The sequence below is a fragment of the Cervus elaphus genome, chromosome 1 (assembly GCF_910594005.1).
Source record: "Cervus elaphus chromosome 1, mCerEla1.1, whole genome shotgun sequence".
NCBI classification, from domain to species: Eukaryota; Metazoa; Chordata; class Mammalia; order Artiodactyla; family Cervidae; genus Cervus; species Cervus elaphus.
This window is the reverse complement of record NC_057815.1, coordinates 22,470,758-22,479,899: the sequence shown is the minus strand read 5'-3', so window position 1 is coordinate 22,479,899 and position 9,142 is coordinate 22,470,758. Positions and strand designations below refer to the sequence as shown.

At 38.4% G+C, this 9,142-nt stretch overlaps 1 pseudogene; it reads right to left on the bottom strand.

The window, feature by feature from the left end:
• Window positions 1-708: 708 nt before the first annotated feature.
• Window positions 709-1,380, bottom strand: LOC122680547 (annotated as a pseudogene).
• Window positions 1,381-9,142: the final 7,762 nt, after the last annotated feature.

Genomic DNA, 9,142 nt, shown 5'->3' with positions numbered 1-9,142 from the left:
GCATAATGATTTGATATACATATACATTGCGAAAGAGTCCTAGAATGAAGATAAATAACATATCTATGACCTCATGTGAAAGAAAATGAAAGTGTTAGTCGCTTAGTTGTGTCCAACTCCTTGTGACTCAATGGACTGTAGCCCACCAGGCTCTTCTGTTCATGGGATTCTCTAGGGAAGAATACTGGAGTGGGTTGCCATTCTTTTCTCCAGGAGATCTTCCCGACCCAGGGATCAAAGCTGGGTCTCCCACACTGGAGCTTTACTCTCAGCAAATTTCAAGTATACAATAGAATATTATTAACTTTGGTCACTATACTATACGTTAGAATCTTCAAATTTATTTATTTAACCTTGGACCAACCTCTCCCTATTTCAGCCACACCCTCACCAACTCCAGTGTTCTTGCCTGGAGAATCCCATGGACAGAGGAGCCTGGTGGGCTATAGTCCACATGGTCACAAAGAGTCGGATACGACTGAAGCAACTTAACACACACACATACATGGCCCTATTACTGTTGATAAGACACTTTTACATTGTGATGCTCTTTATTATGAAAGCTATATAGTTCTGTAATCAGGCCATTTACACAAAGTGGCACTTTTGGGATTTGTCTAACCCCTTAAGCTAGATACCAGTGAAGACTGGTGTACAAGTCATCATCAATAAGCATGTTTACACTTCAGCCAACCTCATGGTCTTCATTTATTCCAATTGTGCTTCCTTGGTCAGATGGCTCTTATTATGTTTTACTTTAGTACCATACTGCAGATGCCAGAGAACTTGAGTTTACCAATGAATAATCTCCTGAGATGCAATGTCATGAAGGAGAATGGTCTAGTCTAACTCAATAAAGTCATCATTTCTTTGTATTTGCTAGACAGTTTGAATTTTTGCCATTTTGTGCCATGTATATTCAGTAGAATTTTGCCATTTTATATAACCACTGACAACCCAAGCTAACTGTCAAACTGTCTTCTTTTCTGGACGTACGTTTCCAAAACTGTCTGGAATATTTTGTGCTTCTATTGTTTCATTTACTGACTCGAGTCTTTGATAAAATGTGTTTTCTTCCTCATCTGGGTTTACTCCAGTTTCTCCTTCAAATGTGAAGTTGACTTCTGGTGCCGTATCTTGTCCCATTGGAGGGTATAGTACTTCAGCTGTGCAGTTCAATGTAACTTCTTTTTGAATAATTTCTTGCACAGAAAATTTAAGGCAATGCTTATATCCTCTTCCTGAAGTATCCTCCAGGCTGGCTTGATTGACTGTTTGCATCAGAAACACCTTGTGAGGGGTCCCCTGCTGGTTGTTGGTTTAGCTGTCTACCTCCAAGGCTACCCTGGAAGCCAGGTAGTGGGCCAGAGGGACTTTCATTCTTGCTGAGTTTTGACTGGGCTGGTGTGAGTCCCTGTCTTTATCCTGCCTGCTGCCAGGTTCCCTGGGAGGAAAAGTCCCTATGAGTTTGACTTAAAAAAAAAAATAAAGTTCACATATAAGTGAGCTTTCCTGGTGGCTCAGATGATAAAACGTCTGCCTGCAATGCAGAAGATGTGGGTTCAATTCCTGGGTCAGGAGGATCCCTTGGAAAAGAAAATGGCAACCCACTGCAGTATTCTTGCTTGGAAAATTCCATGGACAGAGGAACTTGGTAGGCTACAGTCCATGGGGTCGCAAAAAGTCATGATTGTGCGACTTCACTTCTACTTCTATAAATGAAACCATACAGTATTTTTCTTTCTATATGCTCCTTTCATTTAACAAAATGCCCTCCAGGTTCATCCATGTTGTTACAACTGACAAGATTTCCTTCTTTTTTAGCCTGAATATTATATATATATATATATGTATGTATATATACACAGCACTTTTCTTTATCCATTCATCTGTTAACAGATAGACTGCTCTATATCTTGGCTATTGGAAAAAATTCCCAGCATATATTAATTAATTAATTCTTCAGAGGCCTTTCTTAATTATTTAAACATAAGTCATTCACTAATACAATAGCTTACTTTAATTCCTGGCAATGCATTTATCATTCCTTGATATTTGCATGTTTGTCCATTCATTTCCCTGTTCACTGTCTATGTTTATCTCTAGATTATAAATGATGTAAAATTAGGACATTATTTTATTCAGTCTTATCTCCCAAACAACAAGAACAGGGTCTTATACAAAGAAAGTTTTCATAAATATTAGTAGTGTGAATGGAAACTGATACTATGATGTCCTAACTGTTCTGAGTGGAGAGAGTGAGATTTTTGGCCTATAGCATTGTCAAAGTTAGGTCCTAAGACCATCGCCTGACATAAGTATTTAATAATTTAAGAATGGTCTTGTCAGATGGCTTCATAGCTGAATTCTACCAAAAATTTAGAGAAGAACTAACACCTATCCTATTCAAGCTCTTCCAGAAAACTGCAGAGGAAGGTAAACTTCCAAACTCATCCTATGAGGCCACCATCACTCTAATTCCAAAACCTGACAAAGATGCCATGAAAAAACAAAACTACAGGCCAATATCACTGATGAACATAGATGCAAAAATCCTTAACAAAATTCTAGCAAACAGAATCCAACAACATATTAAAAAAATCATACACCATGACCAAGTGGGCTTTATCCCAGGAATGCAAGGATTCTTCAATATCCGCAAATCAATCAATGTAATACACCACATTAACAAATTGAAAGATAAAAACCAAATGATTATCTCAATAGATGCAGAGAAAACCTTTGATAAAATTCAACATCCATTTATGATAAAAAAAAAAAACCCTCCAGAAAACAGGAATAGAAGGAACATACCTCAACATAATAAAAGCTATATATGACAAACCCTCAGCAAACATTATCTTCAATGGTGAAAAATAGAAAGCCTTTCCCCTAAAGTCAGGAACAAGACAAGGGTGCCCACTCTCACCACTACTATTCAACACAGTTTTGGAAGTTTTGGCCATAGCAATCAGAGATGAAAAAGAAATAAAAGGAATCCTGATTGGAAGAGAAGAAGTAAAACTCTCACTGTTTGCAAATGACATGATCCTCTACATAGAAAACCCTAAAGACTCCACCAGAAAATTACTAGAGATAATCAATGAATATAGTAAAGTTGCAGGATATAAAATTAACACACAGAAATCCTTTGCATTCCTATACACTAACAATGAGAAAATAGAAAGAGAAATTAAGGAAACAATTTCATTGACCATTGCATCGAAAAGAACAAAATACTTGGGAATATATCTACCTAAAGAAACAAAAGACCTATATATAGAAAACTATAAAACACTGGTGAAAGAAACCGAAGAGGACACAAATAGATGGAGAAATGTAGCATGTACATGGATCAGAAGAACCAATATAGTAAAAATGAGTATACTACGCAAAGCAATCTATAGATTCAATGCACTCCCCATCAAGCCACCAATGGTAATTTTCAGAGAACTAGAACAAATGATTTCACAATTTATATGGAAATACAAAAAAACCTTGAATAGCCAAAGAAATCTTGAGAAAGAAGAATGGAACAGGAGGAATCAACCTGCCTGACTTCAGTCTCTACTACAAACCCACAGTCATCAAGACAGTATGGTACTAGCACAAAGACAGAAATATAGATCAATGGAACAAAATAGAAAGCCCAGAGAGAAATCCATGCATTTATGGACAGCTTATCTTTAACAAAGGGGGCAAGAATATACAATGGAGAAAAGACAATCTCTTTAACAAGTGGTGCTGGGGAAACTGGTCAACCACTTGTAAAAGAATGAAACTAGAACACTTTCTAACACCATACACAAAAATAAACACAAAATGGATTAAAAATCTAAACATAAGACCAGAAACTATTAAACTCCTAGAGGAAAACATAGGCAAAACACTCTCTGACTTAAACCACAGCAGGATCTTCTATGACCCACCTCCCAGAATATTGGAAATAAAAGCAAAAATAAACAAATAGGACCTAATTAAACTTACAAGCTTTTGCACAACAAAGGAAAGTATAAGCAAGGTGAAAAGACAGCCTTCAGCATGGGAGAAAATAATAGCAAATGAAGCAATGGACAAAGAATTAATCTCAAAAATATACAAGCAACTCCTGCAGCTCAATTCCAGAAAAATAAATGACCCAATAAAAAAATGGGCCAAAGAAATAAACAGACATTTCTCCAAAAAAGACATACAGATGGCTAACAAACACATGAAAAGATGCTCAACATCACTCATTATCAGAGAAATGCAAATCAAAACCACAATGAGGTACCACTTCACGCCAGTCAGAATGGCTGCTATCGAAAAGTCTACAAGCAATAAATGCTGGAGAGGGTGTGGAGAAAAGGGAACCCTCTTACACTGTTGGTGGGAATGCAAACTAGTACAGCCACTATGGAAAACATTGTGGAGATTTCTTAAAAAACTGGAAATAGAACTGCCATATGACCCAGCAATCGCACTTCTGGGCATACACACCGAGGAAATCAGAACTGAAAGAGACACGTGTACCCCAGTGTTCATCACAGCACTGTTTATAATAGCCAGGACATGGAAGCAACCTAGATGCCCATCAGCAGATGAATGGATAAGAAAGCTGTGGTACATATACACAATGGAATAGTATTCAGCCATTAAAAATAATACATGTGAATCAGTTCTAATGAAGTGGATGAAACTGGAGTCTACTATACAGAGTGAAGTAAGCCAGAAAGAAAAACACCAATACAGTATACTAACACACACATATATATATGAAATTTAGAAATATGGTAACAACAACCCTGTGTGCAAGACAGCAAAAGAGACACAGATGTATTGAGCAGTCTTTTGGATTCTGTGGGAGAGGGCGAGGGCGGGATGATATGGGAGAATGGCACTGAAACATCTAAATTATCGTATGTGAAATGAATTGCCAGTCCAGGCTCGATGCATGAGACAGGGTGCTCAGGGCTGGTACACTCTGATGACCCAGAGGGATGGGATGGGTATGGAGGTGGGAGGGGGGTTCAGGATGGGGAACACACATACACCCATGAAGGATTCAAGTCAATGTATGGCAAAACCAATACAATATTGTAAAGTAGAATAAATAAACAAACAAATTTTAAAAAAAAAGAATGGTCTTGGACTTGTACTGGAATATTTTTGGAGAAGAAAAAAATCATAGCCTGTGTATGGAAGGGAAGTTGGCATTAGTATGATCAAAGATCTTCTCCCAAAATATAATATTCATTAAACTCAGTTCAAATGTTCATCAACTTCCTATCATACACCTAGGCTAATCATTGCCATCTGTGCAACCTCTGATGTGGCCTATATAATTGCTGTAGGAGTGGCAGGCTGAGGCTGCAGGTATTAATAGATAAATTGTGAACTACACTCTGACAATGAGATAGGACAGGCACTGGGGTCAGTCCCAGCTGTAATTGACAGAATAGCATGGTAGCCAGGAGCATGAGGACAGAGAACACAACACACCCAAACAAGGACGTGGCATCATAGACATAAAAGGGAGTGATCTGTGTCCTGAAATGATGCCAGAACACAGTGATGGGGATTCCAGAGCAGGCAATAAATCACCAAGTAGAAGGGAGTCAGGCACTGGGCCAGGACACCAACTCAAGAGCTTTAGGAACCAAGGGGTGAGGATGAAGAATGGAATTAATCAAAACAAAGCACAGACCAAGTATTTCTGATTGACTTGCTGCACATGTTACCAATGCAGGAACTCTGACAGGGATGGGAAAAATCAGTGTATGAAACATTCCATGGTAAAGACACCTGGACCAGCACAGGAAAGGATCTACACTGTTCCTCTGTTTTTATTTATTTATTTGGCTGCATCAGTTCTTAGCTGCAGCATGCAGGATCTTCTTTGCATCATGCAGGATCTTTCACTGAAGCCCATGGAATTTCTAGTTGTGGAGGGCAGTCTTAGTTTCCCTGCAGTACGTGGGAATCTTAGTTCCCTGACCAGGGATCAAACCCATGTCCCCTGCATTACCAGGCAAACTCTTAACCACTGAACCACCAGGGAAGTCCCATAGTTTCTCTGTTTAAGGGTGGCTGAATACAGGCCCAGGTGCATAGCTTCCATAGGAGGTTAGGAGAGTTAGGTTCAACATTTTGTTAGGGCAAGCTTATAAGGAGCTCTCATTGACAGCATGGCAGAAACAGCAACTTGTCGCCCAATAGCTATTCTTATTTTCTTGTTTAGAAAAAGAACCTTGATTTAATTGGGGCAACAATAGCTCCAGTTAAAAACTACATCTTTCAGCTACCCTGTCAGCTCTGTGCAACTAAGGTATATGTAAGCCTCAGCTATATGTAAGGTTTGTCCAAAGTGATGGACTGCTTTATTGGAGCTGCTTTAGCTGGGTTGAACATTTTTCTATTTTTCTATCCTATTTTTTATGTTAGTGATGGCTATAACTATCAATAACCATATTGAATGATGAAGTGACCTTAAGACTAAATGCGATGACTGAAAGATACACTAAGAATTGCACAGAACAAAAAGAGATTTGGGGTCCCACATAAATAAGCAGACCTGCCATACTGGTCTTGATATGCTTTCTTCTGGATTTATCTTTTTCTGGTTCCCCCCCCCCCTTTATTTTTATTAGTTGGAGGCTAATTACTTTACAATATTGTAGTGGTTTTTGTCATACATTGACATGAATCAGCCATGGATTTACATGTATTTCTCATCCCAATCCCCCCTTCCACCTCCCTCTCTACCCGATTCCTCTGGGTCTTCCCAGTGCACCAGGCCCGAGCACTTATCTCATGCATCCAACCTGGACTGGTGATCTGTTTCACCCTAGATAATATACATGTTTCAATGCTGTTCTCTCGAAACATCCCACCCTTGCCTTCTCCCACAGAGTCCAAAAGTCTGTTCTGTACATTTGTGTCTCTTTTTCTGTTTTGCATATAGGGTTATCATTACCATCTTTCTAAATTCCATATATACGTGTTAGTATATTCTATTGGTCTTTATCTTTCTGGCTTACTTCACTCTGTATAATGGGCTCCAGTTTCATCCATCTCATTAGAACTGATTCAAATGATTTATTTTTAATGGCTGAGTAAAATTCCATGGTGTATATGTACCACAGCTTCCTTATCCATTTGTCTGCTGATGGGCGTCTAGGTTGCTTCCATGTCCTGGCTATTATAAACAGTGCTGCGATGAACATTGGAATCAATATTGTCAAAATGACCATACTACCCAAAGTAATCTATAGATTCAGTGCAATCCTTATCAAGCTACCAACAGTATTTTTCACAGAACTAGAACAAATAATTTCGTAATTGATATGGAAATACAAAAAACCTTGAATAGCCAAAGTAATCTTGGGAAAGAAGAATGGAACAGGAGGAATCAACCTGCCTGACTTCAGTCTCTACTACAAAGCCACAGCCATCAAGACAGTATGGTACTGGCACAAAGACAGAAATATAGATCAATGGAACAGAATAGAAAGCCCAGAGATAAATCCACGAACCTATGGACACCTTATCTTCAACAAAAGGGGACAAGAATATACAATGGAAAAAAGACAACCTCTTTAACAAGTGGTGCTGGGAAAACTGGTCAACCACTTGTAAAAGAATGAAACTAGAACACTTTCTAACACCATGCACAAAAATAAACTCAAAATGGATTAAAGATCTAAATGTAAGACCAGAAACTATAAAACTCCTAGAGGAGAACATAGGCAAAACACTCTCCGACATAAATCACAGCAGGATCCTCTATGACCCACCTCCCAGAATATTGGAAATAAAAGCAAAAATAAACAAATGGGACCTAATTAAACTTAAAAGCTTTTGCACAACAAAGGAAACTTTTTCTGTTTTTATATGAGAGAAAAATTAAGTTCTAATTTTGCTTTAGTCACTATTAACTTGGCTTTTCCATTATAAGCAACTTTCCTTAATCTCAGTCAATATAGACAGGCTAAGGACTAGGATGAGCAGACTCTACAGTGGTCCTTATAATCCCCACCTCCTTGTTTTCACGGCCACATAGAATTGCTTTCCCTGGAGTGCGGGTAAAGCCTGTCACTTGCTTCTACTTGGTGGAAAAATGGCAAAGCAGAAGGTAAGTCCCTCCTATGTTTATATTATGTTTATAAGACTATCTTGTTGGCAGATTAACTAGAGTCTCTTTTTTCCTAGCCAACTTTCTTTTTCCTTGCCAGGAAGACTCTCCTGGCAAGGAGCTGGGGGTGGTCACTAGGATCTGAAAGTGGTTTCCACAAAACAGCCAGCAACAAGGCAGGGTCCTCAGTCCAACAACCAAAGGAAATTAATTCTGCTGACAACCTAAGTAACCTTGGAATTGAATTCTTCCCATCAGCCTCCAAATGTGAACATACCCCAGCTAGCAGTTTGGTTGAATTTTTCTGAGATCCTAAGCAGAGAACTCAAACTTGGACCCTCAGACATTGTGAGATATTAACAATAAACCTGTGTTGCTTGAAGCCCCTGAGTTTGTTGTATCTGTTATGCAGCAGTAGGTTGCTAACACAAGGAATCTAGACTTAATCTGTAGTTCTCAAATTCCCTGTGACTGTAGTTCACCTTAGCCTACAAGGATAGTATCGGTCCATTATCCTGTAGAATGTGTATATTTGGAGTTCACAGTTACTTTGACTGTACCTACAATGTGAAAATTTAAAAAATCATGCAAAAGCATGATTTTACCTCCAAGAAGTCCATGAAATGGACTTTTTTGTAACTTTACTTGTGGCTTCATTTGCACCTTCACCAAATGAAGGCAAGAACGTTAAGACCCATTCAGGTTCCTTGGGAACCACAGCTGAGTGAGACTCTCGTTTTATTTGCACAGTGTACCATGCAAATGCATTACTGAACAAAAGAGGTTTTTTTGGGGTTTTTTTGTTTTGTTTTTTTAAAAATTCATGCACTATTTGTATTAAAAAAGAAAAAGTAGAAAAGAAAATATCACTGATTCACATCTCTCGAAAGATATGATGAACATTAAGTAAACATTGAGATTCTCAGACAAAAAGGTGCCACAGAACTGCAAAACATTGTTATTAATTAACATAGCTGTAAAATTTCAGGTTCCAGGAGAGAAAAATCTTGGAAACAATTATGAAAGTCA